The sequence below is a fragment of the Pempheris klunzingeri genome, chromosome 19 (assembly GCF_042242105.1).
Source record: "Pempheris klunzingeri isolate RE-2024b chromosome 19, fPemKlu1.hap1, whole genome shotgun sequence".
In the NCBI taxonomy this organism is placed as follows: domain Eukaryota; kingdom Metazoa; phylum Chordata; class Actinopteri; order Acropomatiformes; family Pempheridae; genus Pempheris; species Pempheris klunzingeri.
Genome location: NC_092030.1, coordinates 13,257,989 through 13,270,674, shown reverse-complemented (window position 1 = coordinate 13,270,674; position 12,686 = coordinate 13,257,989).

Here is a 12,686-nt window from a genome sequence, read left to right as displayed (position 1 = left end):
TATCATTCTACTCTGCATAGAAGAGTTAGTGGATTTTTAAGAAGTGTCTTTTATGCTTGAAGACTTTGTTTAATATACAATGCAGGAAACACAGCACAGATGGTGCCGGTGTGTGTTTGGGCCTTGGAAGTCTCTACAGACAAAATGGGAAAAATGGAGAGAAATGAATCCATCATTTTTCTGATAAAGCCTGAACTGAAGCGGACCAGTCAGCTTATTTTCTGTTTGCTATTTTGTGTTGCTGCTTAAGATTCAGTGTGTACTTACAGTGAGATATGCTGCATACTCACTGACGCTTCCTATCAGTCTAGAACTTGTATGTATCATTGATTGAGTACGTACATGTTTGCCCAGGGTGGAGGGACAAGTTAGAGCAGGAAGACTGAGAAGGAACGAGAACGCCGCTTTCTTTAATTTCATCATGAATAAACAGCATGTGGAGTTGAGAGAAAGAGTGAAACAGAGGGGGAAGGAGACTCGGTCCTTGTCATAGTGCGTCACTTGCTTCCTCCAACATAAATGCTGTATTATAACCACTTCAGCTAAAACAGACTCTCATAAATGTGGAATGAGACAGCCAGAGAAAAAGAACAGAACAAACTGCCTCCAAAGCTCAACAGAAACACTTTGTTCATTAGCAGCAGCCATCTTCTTTTCACTGCTCATGCTCTCATGTAGAAAATTTATGCGACTTCTACTGCAGATAGTTTGCTTTCTTGCTTTCTGACTCACAGAGGGAGTGCCAGCATTGCTCATCAAATGCTAACTGTGTGTGATGAAGTGCGGCTGTCATTTTCAAAATGGCCAGTCCTGCTTTAATTCCTATTTCAGGGCATGTGTGTGTATCTCTGTGTGTATCTGTGTGTGTTTGTGTGTGCAGCTGAACAAACGTATTTGTCCAGAAGCTTAGTAGCTAATGCTGCCCAGACAAGAACATACCGGAAGCTTTCCAAGGAAAGAGCTCACAGACTTATAATGGCTTTGAGATTCGGGGCCACAAGGGAAAGTGTGTGTTTCTGTACAATAAACAAATAACACAGTTAAATTTAGATTATGAATTATTAGTTTATATAATGTATACTAAGCATGTTGGTTGTATCTGATTAGGGATCCTTGATAATCAAAATTCAGTTTCCTAATACTGCAGTTGCTACAACAACATTTTAAATGTTACATTGAAGGCCCCTGTAAAGGATGTGATGTGAAATTAATATTGAACAAAGTGATCACAAACTGTAAAGTATATGAGAGAGGCTGTAGTTTGCAGTCTGGTGGTGTAATATTGTATAAAACATTGTGACGGTGTTAGATTTGTTGAAATTATTGGCATATTTTGATAAGGAGAAACGTTCAGTTCAGGGGTTTCTTGGACAATTTGCTCATCCCAGCAGCCCGGCAGCTGCATCAGGGTCTGTCCCTCGCTAACCCTCGGTTATAACACCTGACTGTGCAACATCACCAGACCGCAAAATATTATCTCGCCCAGCTCTAGCTAAAACACCCTCCTAACCGCCTCCCGTCCAAGTCAGAGAGAAAGAGAAGCATCACTTATTCAAGTTAGTCATCATAAACACACATCCCTGACTTTAAATGAAGCTGCACACAAAATAGAAACTGGCAAACTCTCTTCATGCCCCACTCACAGGGGGACTGGAGGATTAGAGATTCTCCAAGTGAAAGAGGGCTCATGTCCAAATGTTTCCAAAGGGAAGCTTTCAAAGCGCTCAGGGGCAGGAGGAACTAAGGCTGCTGCTGACATCAACACTGTGACGGAGTAACTCCATTTGCTGGAAAAACATGAATGACCCAAGTAACATAAATAGATAGAATGGCTTTTTACCGTATGTGTGTTTCCCCTTTGAAGTGGATTCTGCTCTCTCTGCACACTTGAACATAACTCTCGAGTAAAGTGCATGCTTCAGCTAAGTGTGGATTTACTTGGCTTTGTGCTTGAGAGGACAAACGCTGTTTCTGACACAAGGGAAAGTGTGTGATTCAATGGGTGATTTTCTAAAGCTCCTTCGCTGCGATTCTTACTCACTGGCAGGAATACACACAACGCATCAGAGATACACGCTATTCAGTTTACAAAATAAGTTCTGGAGTTGACTCAGCAGTAACAATGCGGCAGAAATGGAGTTATATAATCACTAGCAAAGGAATATTATTCCAGTGTCAAATAACTGGAACAATCTCTGAGATGTTTTGAACACAATATTTGGGTTTGGTCCTTGCTAAATCAAGGTCCTCATCATTATATCATATAGTATAGGTTTTGCCATCATGAAATTACCCAAAGAATACTTCCTAAGATGCCAAGTAAAATACACTTGACACTGTGGAATAGATAGGATACTACAAGGGCATTATCCTCACATCACTTGTACTTTAGAAAGCTGATTTGCATATACTTAAACACATTTGGAGTTGACTAAATACAAACTATTTGCCTCTAAGGTAGGAGAAATGCAATCAAAAGTGAACTAATTTGTCAAGATGTAAAATGTCATGATTAAGCATGTATTCCTTTGCCTTCGGGACACCATTCAGATTTCCATTTAATAAGAGATTACAGCAAAAGGTTCTAATAACTACACAAAGAAGGTATACAAGAATGATTCTACGGGGCAGGAAACGAGTGCACACTCGCATGCATAATTTCATGGTACCATCTCTGGACAACGGAATTTGTGTGATTGTGTGTGTGTCCGAAACCATGCCCACCCTAAGTTTATGTGTGAGAGTGACATGTGTCCCACATAAGAATTTTGAGGTTGCTCTTGTAAAGATGTCTAAAATGTCAAAATCTGTTCATCTTATTTTGGGCAACAAACAGCAAAACTGAGGTATTCAAGGTTGATATATCAATGAAATCTGTGTCCCTGAATTCATTGTTCTGTATTCATTGTTCATTTGTCTCATCAGAAGCATTTTCAACATTGCGATGACTCGTCTTCAACGAATCAGTGTGCTTATGATCTGATTTGTTCATTGATGCCTCATCCCATGATACACCACATGTAAGGGAGGTGTAGATGGAGGTCACCCCAGTTTGCACTCTAGAGGGGTTATTTTTCTGAAGCTTGAAGAATCATAAGTTTCAAAAGCTACAAAAAGCTTTATCATGTGGGCCAAGGAAATATCCAAGAAGGATCAATGCATTACGTAAATACAAACTGGAAAAATAATGAATGGTGACGGTTTCTTAGCCATGCATATAGTGATCAATACACTGCTTTGGGTAAATGGCATTGACTTACATGACTTAGCATGCTTTCCAAGCTGCTTCCTTATTGAACATATTGAACACTGCAGTGTGTAAATGTGTTCATACATTCATTTGATCGTGGCAGGAAAAAGACAAGGAAAGCAGCATGCACAATGCCCATTGTGTTTCTGTGGAACACTACTATATGTGTACACACATTCCTGCAGGCACTGCACTGTAGCAGTATAACATTGTTTGGAGGCTTATCAGAGAGCTCTCAAAGATACATTACATCCATCTCCTCTGAAACAAGTTTTAAATGTTTCAATCTGTTGAATTCCTGGGCAAAGTTCAGCCTAAAGTAGTTCAAATATTGAAGAATATGCGGGCCAAGTTCTGGGTCATTTATACTTCTGGGTAATCATGTCTCATCCTGGATCTTTTCAGATGAGCCATATGGGCAAAAATACACACACACATGTACAGGGACACAGATGAATATACACACACATGCAGAGAGAGAAAGGGATGAAAGACTGTCGGCTTGTCCCTCTCTCTTTCTGTCTTTCATGTGCCGATGAAATGAAGCTCTAATGCACAACAGGTGTGATATCGCCACACAAGGCTATTTATCCCTTTTAATCACCTTTCAGTGAAACTCAAATGAACTGGGTCGGAATGGATTTAAATTCATGATGTGAATGTGATATGATCCCAGAATACTATTCCACGGTACACGAATGTACTATTGGCCCAACTTAAGCCTGATTGCCATAGCTTTCACAAAAGTTCTCTCAACTAGCAATTAGAGAACCTGACAAGAAAAGGAAAAAAATATATATTTGGAGATTTCCCTGGTAACGCTTGAAAAGACCAGACTGGGCCACTGAAATCCAAATTTACAGCTACCCAGCAGCAGCAGCCCTCTTAATCAGGCACACTTAAAGATCAGTTACAGTACATCTTTAACAGCACCCTGCACCACCATCATGCTCTATGGAGCATTTAACAGCTAAAGAGCCAGACATGTCCCTCCAGTTCTGGTGGAGACCAAAAACAGAGCTAAAAGAGAGTGAATATTGGACTCCAATTGAATGCTAACGTTGCTCCATATGTGTAAATAAGCAGCTGCTACTTCTGACACCATAGCCAGATGAATTTAAAATAGGATAACATGTCAGTGTTGTGTCGGCAACTTGTTTTCACTGTGCGTGGCAACACACGTTAGCATATTACAGGTAACTTTTTTGGGTCAAAAATACATCGATGTAAACAACAACTGCCCAGTACTTTACTGTATTGTGAATGGAAACACAAATATGACAATGAAAAGACAAAACAGAGCAGCTGGCTTTTGGGCCTCTAATCGCACAGAACCGTTATTACCACACCACAGGTCAAATGGCAGACTGACAAAACATCTGGCTACCTGCTCAGGACTCAATTCTAGTATAGACAACAAATTCTGAAAACAAATACAATTTCCAACAACTGTCAACAGTGTAATTTTGTCAACCAGAAAACTCAGTTAACACATATATATATATATATATATATATATATATACAGCAAATATCATCCTTTGGCATAATTGAACAGAATCAAGCTTGGCTTAAATTGCACATAGTTGACACTCCACTAAAGGAGCCAGAAAAGAGGCAGCATTAAACTTACCCATAGAAATCTAAGAGCTAAGTGGAAAATCGTAATGATGGGAATGTGAGATGCAGGGAAGGCATTATATGTTTCTGACTGAGTGTGTATGCTTGGGAGTGTGTGTTGTTTGGGGTGTGCACAAATATATGCATTCCCATCCGTTCATGTGATTACTGATTAATCTTTGGCCTCAAATGAAATTGCAAATGCCCCTAGATGTCTATCTCTATGTCCCGTACCTGTTCAAAATGCTGAACGGGAGGCTCCCTCCTGTGAAGCTGGAGCTGCTTGTCAATGTTGTCCTTCAGGCACTGACACACGCGGCGCTTCTGGTCTGCTGAATAGGCTTCCAGGCTGAGCAGGCAGTCACACTTCTACAAACACAGAGAGAGAGAGAGAGAAGGGGAGAGAGGGAGAGAGAGAAAGAGAGAGGAGAGGAGCGAGAGGGGTGGAGGAAAAGACAGCGGGCAATTAGGCATCCACTGTCAGTGAAGTGGAGACGAAGTGAATCCTGGTGTTTGGTTGGTAAAAGATGGATAGAGAGAACAAATTAGAGGATTACAATAGAAATTAATTTAAAAAAGCAAGAGTTTTTTCTTGTCTCATGGGCTCTTTTTAATGACATCTTAAGACTAGGGGTACCTGTGTGTGTAGTGTGTGTGTGTGTGTGTATGCGTGATGAGAGAGGATAATGACTAACAAAAGAGCTTAATCCATCACAAGCACAGTATCAGAGGTGTCGTACCATTGTGTGTATATGCGCATGTTCACATGTGTGTGCACACGATATCCACAACTGACACTGGCCCTACTGGTACAGTATGTGCCGTCATTGTCTGCGTGTCTCATCTCAGACTTTTTTTTTTTTGCACATTCAGTTGTGTTCTGAACTTTTAACGTTTTCATGACACCACAGACTGCAAAGTGGCATAAGCCCATTGGGTAGCAAAACGCTGGCATTAGTGAAATTAGATAATGGCAAGTATCCACTTTAGGCAGAATTTGATATGCTGACAAAATGATTACGTGACCAAAGGCACAATGGTATTCCTAAAAGAGTACAAATCAATACATCCCTGCCGGGAAATACATGAGAATAAATAATTGATAACCAGTGGTTAAGTCAGAATTGCCAGAGTTTGGTCAGATAGCTTTTCACTCAAAAAAAAAAAACCCTCCAAGACATCCAGAATCTGTGTTTGATGTCCAGATTAAATCTCTAATAGTTTGATGGCCCCTTGGTTTTTTCTTGGTCATGATTGATAAAAGACAGACCTTGTACAAAAGAATAATAATGTTTGATATAATAAAAGAAACTCATTTATGTTAATCTTTGCTTCTAGCTGGTTTTCGGCTTCCGAGCAGACAGGAGTATTATATCAAGGACACTTACACACTTTATTTCAGGGAAAAAAAGTTCTGAATTTATATTTTGTGTACAGATGACAAGTTTATATCTGTTTCCAGTGGCATCAATGTTTGCATATTTTGCGGCAATTGCTTTTAAAAATAAATAATTCCTTTTTGATTGGCATTATTATAGCACGCTCACCTTATTGAAACTACTTTATAACCTGACATACCTTTTACAATGACAACAAAGCATTGTTTGGGCTTCGCTGGAGATACTGAACGTAGTAAATACCTCCTTTTGAAGACTCATAATTCAGTACACGTAGGTGGTCTTCGGCACATTTCAGACATGACAATCCATGGTTATACCCCAATTAAAGGATCACGTAATTTCATTAGATAATGGGCAACTCTGTCAGCCTTTGGCCTGACCCTAGTTCTCAGGATAGCATCTCTCATCACTATTCAGCTGTTTGTGCACTCACACACCCATACACACATCTCACATCAGCTGCTCTCATCCACCTTTGCTATCATAATGGGTATATCTAGATTTAAGTCCAACATGAAAAGAACCTATTGTGCTCAAGCACAATTGTTTTTCTATTCCTCCTCTTTCCAATTCGATCATTTCCATCTACCTCGGTTATTCTGCTTCCGGCGGTGTCGGGGAAAAAACATTGGTGTCCTGACATTTTTGGGCATGGTTCAGGCTATAAATAGGATTCTTCCATTTTGTGCAAGTCAGAGATTGACTGAAGTCCTCTGGGCTTTTCTTGATGCTCACTGCCCTGGTCCTTGGTGAATCATGATGCCAGTTTATTTGCCTGTTTCCTGGCTGCATAGGCTTTTGCATGACCTGGTGTGTTGCTATCTCTTAGACTATCTGTCACTTTCACTGTCACTCAATGTCTTGTTGAAGATGTGCTTGCTGCTGTTGTAGGGTCTAAATGGTACAAAGTGTTTGCTGACTAAAGTCATCGTCATTGTTGCTGATGCCAACGCAGGGTAAATAGCCATTTAAAGGCTTCATTGATGGCAGAAGTATTAAGACTGTTTTGCCTTTACATCACAGTGTTAAAGTGTTAAATATTAAGCAGCAGAGCAACAGAATGTTTTGCTGCTAAACCAGAAAAAAAAAAATCAAGGAGGGAGGCAAGATAAAAGAAAAACACATAAGCTACAGTAAGACATAAAGAATAAAGACCAAGTCAAAAGTGGAGAACTAACAAGTTAAGCACCAGACAGAGAAGCAGGTTAGACAGCAAAAGCATTTATGACTGTTTTCAATTGCACCACGCGATGATGAAATAGCTGCTTTTTCAGAGCGGACAGAAATCAATGTTGATGTTCTCTGATATCCATCATTTGGACTGAATCTGTGTCTATAAGGGTGAGGCAGATGCCATAATACTTGGAACACATGCACACACACACTCGCATGCAGACTTCAATGTAAACAAGTGACCCCTGGCAAACCACTATAATAATGCTGTAAGTGAAAATCCCATAATTCTATCTTTGGTCCAAACTGAATTATTTCAACAACTAATGTAAGGATTGCCATAAACTTTTGTAGAGACATAGATGGTGCCCAGAGGATGAATCAAAGTGACTGATCATCCTCCAGCATCACCAGCCAGTCAAATCAGGCCAAACTTTTAATTTATCCAATACTTCCCTTTATGGTCAAATGCCTACAACATTTATGATATTCCCTTCAGCTATGGTCGTATTTTGTATTTGGCAATTAGCAAGTGTAGGCATTTTCTTAACGTTGATTGGTGACCATGATAAACATGTTTAAGCATATTAGCTTTGTCATTGTGAGCACGTTAGCATGATGACATTTCCATTTACCTCAAAGCAACGTAATGTACTGCCTCACAGGGCCCCTATCGTAGCCATACTCTTGTTCTTGTTTTAAAGAAGTGACCTGCACTCCCAAAATTGAAAATATTAAAACTTGTCATGTTTTTTTTTTTACATTTTTTCATGTTTTTAAGTTTTTTATTTATGTAAACAAACCAATGTAAAGAAATGGATGTAAACTTCTTAGTGGGGTTAATCTAATGGAGCTGCAACGATTAGTCGCCAACTATTAAATCTATCGCCAACTATTTTCGTAATCGGTTTATCAGAGACATTTATCAGTTTATCATGTCATTTTTTTTCACAAAAAAGGTGCACTGAATATCTTTGGGTTCTTGACAAAACACGACATTTGAGGAGGTCATCTTGGGCCTTGAAAAACACAATCATTTAATCTAGAAAGTAATCGACTGGTTAATCAACAATGAAAATAACTTATTGCAGCCGTAGTATCTAGGGAATATCAACAAATAGCATCAACTGGATGGCTTGGATTATGAAAACTGAAATGAAAGTTATTCTTCTTCTTTAGCTAATGCCTTTAACTTGCTGAGTAATTGACATCACTTGATTTCATGATTGCCCAGAGACAGCAAAGCACAACTTCTTATCCATGCACTAAATTAAGATGGAGCAGTGTGCAATTTTCTCCAAAATGACACATGATTACACCCCAAGCTCACTAACCTTCAGTCATGTAATGCTAAAGACACCTGTTAATTCCAGAAATGTAACAAAATCTTCCACGCAGACATTTGCCAATAATGCAATTAGAATGTCCACAGAGTGAATGTACTCTGATTAAGATTCCTCTTTTTCTCTGTAAAAATAGCGCAAATGCTCAGGCATCCCTGAAAAACATTGCCTCATATGGCCAGGTTATTCCAGGCAACTCCCCACTGTCCAGCATTAGAGAAAACACATCTGCAATGGAGCAGTTCAAGGTCCCAGAGGCATGTAAGCACCTGCATCCGCACACACACACTAACCCATCTTTAAAATCTGTACACAGTACCAGTTTGAACTCTTACTATACAGGCTTACTGAAGCTATGTATCTACAACACACAATGTTTCAAAAATAAAAACAAAAAAAGCAACCAGCTGGGACTCATGTGACTCATAGCAAAGCACGGGTCTCAGAGCTGCATAAGGGTTTACATCCTGATCTGTCAAAGAGTGTGTGTTTACATAGTGTTGGTGTGAAAATATGAGGCAGTGCATACTATAATGCAAACCACTTACTGACATCACGCATATTTTGTCTTGGGTAAAAGGAGGAGAAGGGGAAATAACAGATGGCGTCAGATGTAGAATAACATAGAGGTCACTCTGATTATGAATAATATAGCACACACAGAAGTGCATTTCCTTTTGCATCATATCTTCAAAATGAACTATGCTCTGCCAGGGGACTGCTAATGATGATTTATTTGTCTCGAGCTGATAATTCCAGCAATCAATTTCCATTTCTTTTGTTTATTCTTGTTTACCATTATTACACATTTTTGTGCTGTGCCGTTTAACTGTGCGTTATTGCATCTATCTGGGATTGTTTTCCTGACAGTGACTTGCACATCATTGCATTACATCAGTTAAAATAATCAGTCACGCCAGCAAATGAGTAAACTGTTGACAGCTGGTCACGGACCACATGTTTTAGGCAAGAATCGTCTGGAGCCAGCTGGAGCTTTCTACAATGTTATTCACAGAATAGCTGTCTCTGTGTTTAAACCAGATTTTAGTGCTATTTCACTTTTTTGATGCGTACGAAATGTTTGGGTTTTTTTGTTTTCGTTTTCATATCAGTAACTTTAAAATCACAATTCATTAAACAGCATATTCATGTTGGGACCGAATCGCCCTCAACATTTGGACTGTTTGAAGTATGAAGGGAATTTACTGGAATCTCCCTAACTCTGTGGAAGCAGGTCTCTGGGGATTTTCATGTTAAGCTCATGCAGCGTCTTGGCATGTCCGGTCAGTGACCCAGGCTGCAGACCAAGAAACAATAAGTTAGCCTTTTCCAAGACAAATTTGAATCTTATTGTATCTTATTCATAAAATGATTTACCCAAAAACTGTATTAGCTAAAGCAGCTAATAGCTCCCTTACTCTAGCTCCCACTTTAGTTCAACCCTGTTTATAAATCCACCCTTCCGAGAGATAAACATGAAAGCTAATGAAACAAAATTCAATGAATGGCCACTGGCCTGCCATGGAGTGGCTAAAAATACAGGCAGCATTTCCCCTTAATCAGATTGATTAAAGTGCTCCCTGGTTAAAGCCCTCCCCCTGAGCCATCTGGCAGATGAGTTCTCAGTGTGTCACTGGACTGCTGTCAACACACCTCACCTTGGCTGCTTCAGCACAGGTTAGCATGGTTTCAGTGATACCTAATGTACATATGTACTATTGAATTGGCACAGATTTAAGAATCTTTTTTTTTTCACTATTATTATTACTGCTGAGTAATAATGGTCTAATTGTAATGTTTTTCTCTCATGTGGCAAAAATCACATAGATATTATCCATGTTATCAATGTTTTGGCACTTTGGGAAATATACTTATCCGCTTTCATGCTGAGAGTTAGATGAAAAGACAGAAAAGTCTAGTTTAGTTTGGCTGTACTTGTGTGAAAGACGCAGTTATATGCCGGAATGTTTCTTCAGCAGGAGCAGGGAGTTCCTTGTCACAACATCATCATACCAATATTCGGATCCTCTGCTTGGTGCCAGACTTTGGTGCCACTTCTATTGAACTCATATCTACATGGCATGGCCTTCAGTATGCCAGACCCCTGTCTGGAGTTCATTCAGGTACACATGTAAGTGTTTTGAATGTACACACTGAAGGCAGACTGGCTCACTTTTGAAAGGACATTGTAAACATACAGTTAAAAAGTAAGAAGAAAGTGGAATCTTCTCTATCTAATGTACACACCACTGGAAGACCAGTGCACTAAATTGAGACCAAATATCCTTAATGTGACAATGGTAATCTCTGTGAGGCAGTAACACTGGTCCAAATGAAGACATAATGCCACAAAATGCACTTGCTACGATAAGATTATGATGATGATAGTGAGAAAACTGTAGTGTATGTTTTGTTTTTGTGATACTGTAAATCTCTATGATGGCTTTTCAGATACTTGCCAGACACAGTAGCGGGAATGGTGAAATAAATAAAATGCAAAGTGCCTGTTATGTCAAGTGGTCTTATCATAACCATGCTCTTCAGAAATGAAAGGATTTTTCCGGTCTCTATAGTCTATATACTGTAACACTTAGCAGCATCATACCCTATTAGTCACAGCAGATAAACTGGTGCTGAACACGGTAGCGTGACTTGTCATTCCATCACAACTGAGTTCAGTTATAGATAAAACTACCAGCATGTCATCCTCATAGTCCTACTTAATAATGAGTACACTACTATAGCCATTACTCCTATGTCTAAAACCATTAGACAAAACCTTCATTTTCTTTGCAGTGGGCAATAGAGTTCTAACCCGTGAGGCTTTGCAAATGTAACATTTACAACATTTTACAGCTTCCAATTAAATGACATGTACATAAGAGCTAATGATGCTTATGTAGCTAGCAGACTCTTTGTACAACATATCCTCACTAATGTCACGGGCTGTGGAAGCAACTTCCACTCTTTTTCCCTGTTATTTTCTGTATCACCTCATATGGATGGTTGGTCTATTATCACAACATCTCAGCTTCCATTGGATGCACTCCATGACAAAAAAAAAAATATACCCAGAAGGTGAGGCCTGTTGATTTAATTTTTTAGTAAAGTCTCTCAACGGCTATTGCATGTATTGTCATGAAATGTGGGGAGGAGCCAGCAATTAAGCATTATTAAGCAAATGTAAAGCTTTTCGTGCATTTTACATTTTCATTGTTTCCTTGTATGCAGCAAGAGATTACATCCAACTACATCCAAAGGTCTGGTCAGGTCAAGGTAAGGTAGTGGAATCTGGAGACTGTCCCCTGACTGCACTGAACACAAAGACTGTATGAAAGAAGGTGATGTACCTTCCGGCAAAACAGATTGCGAAAGTGCTGTAAACATGAATACTGACCAGCAGGGGATGACTCCGCTGGTTGCAAAAAGAAGACTGGTGATATGGAAGTCTATGAGGAAACAATCCTATTCCTCAGTTGATTTATTACCCCAGTAAACACTTTCCTAATGAGTTTATACCACCACCACCACCTGTGCACTTTACTATAACATAAACTGTACAATAATTCTCACCCCACTTCACTTCACCCTGTTGTTGTTGTCTCTGTAATTACATTTTTTTGTGTACATAGGTCTTTACCACTGTATATATTATATTATATTCTGCTATTTAATTTTCTAATTCTTAACTGTGTGCTTTTATTTTTTTTGTCTGTCCCTTTGAGCTGCTGTAACAGCAAAGTTTCCCCACTGAGGGATCAATAAATAAATATCTTATATCTTATCTTATAGTCTTAAAGAGTCCACTTAATGTAAAAGCAGGGCATGCTTTAGAGAAGGACTACCTCGTGACTTTCCAATGAGACGTGGGTCATACCAAAACCTAACCAATCAGACTCGG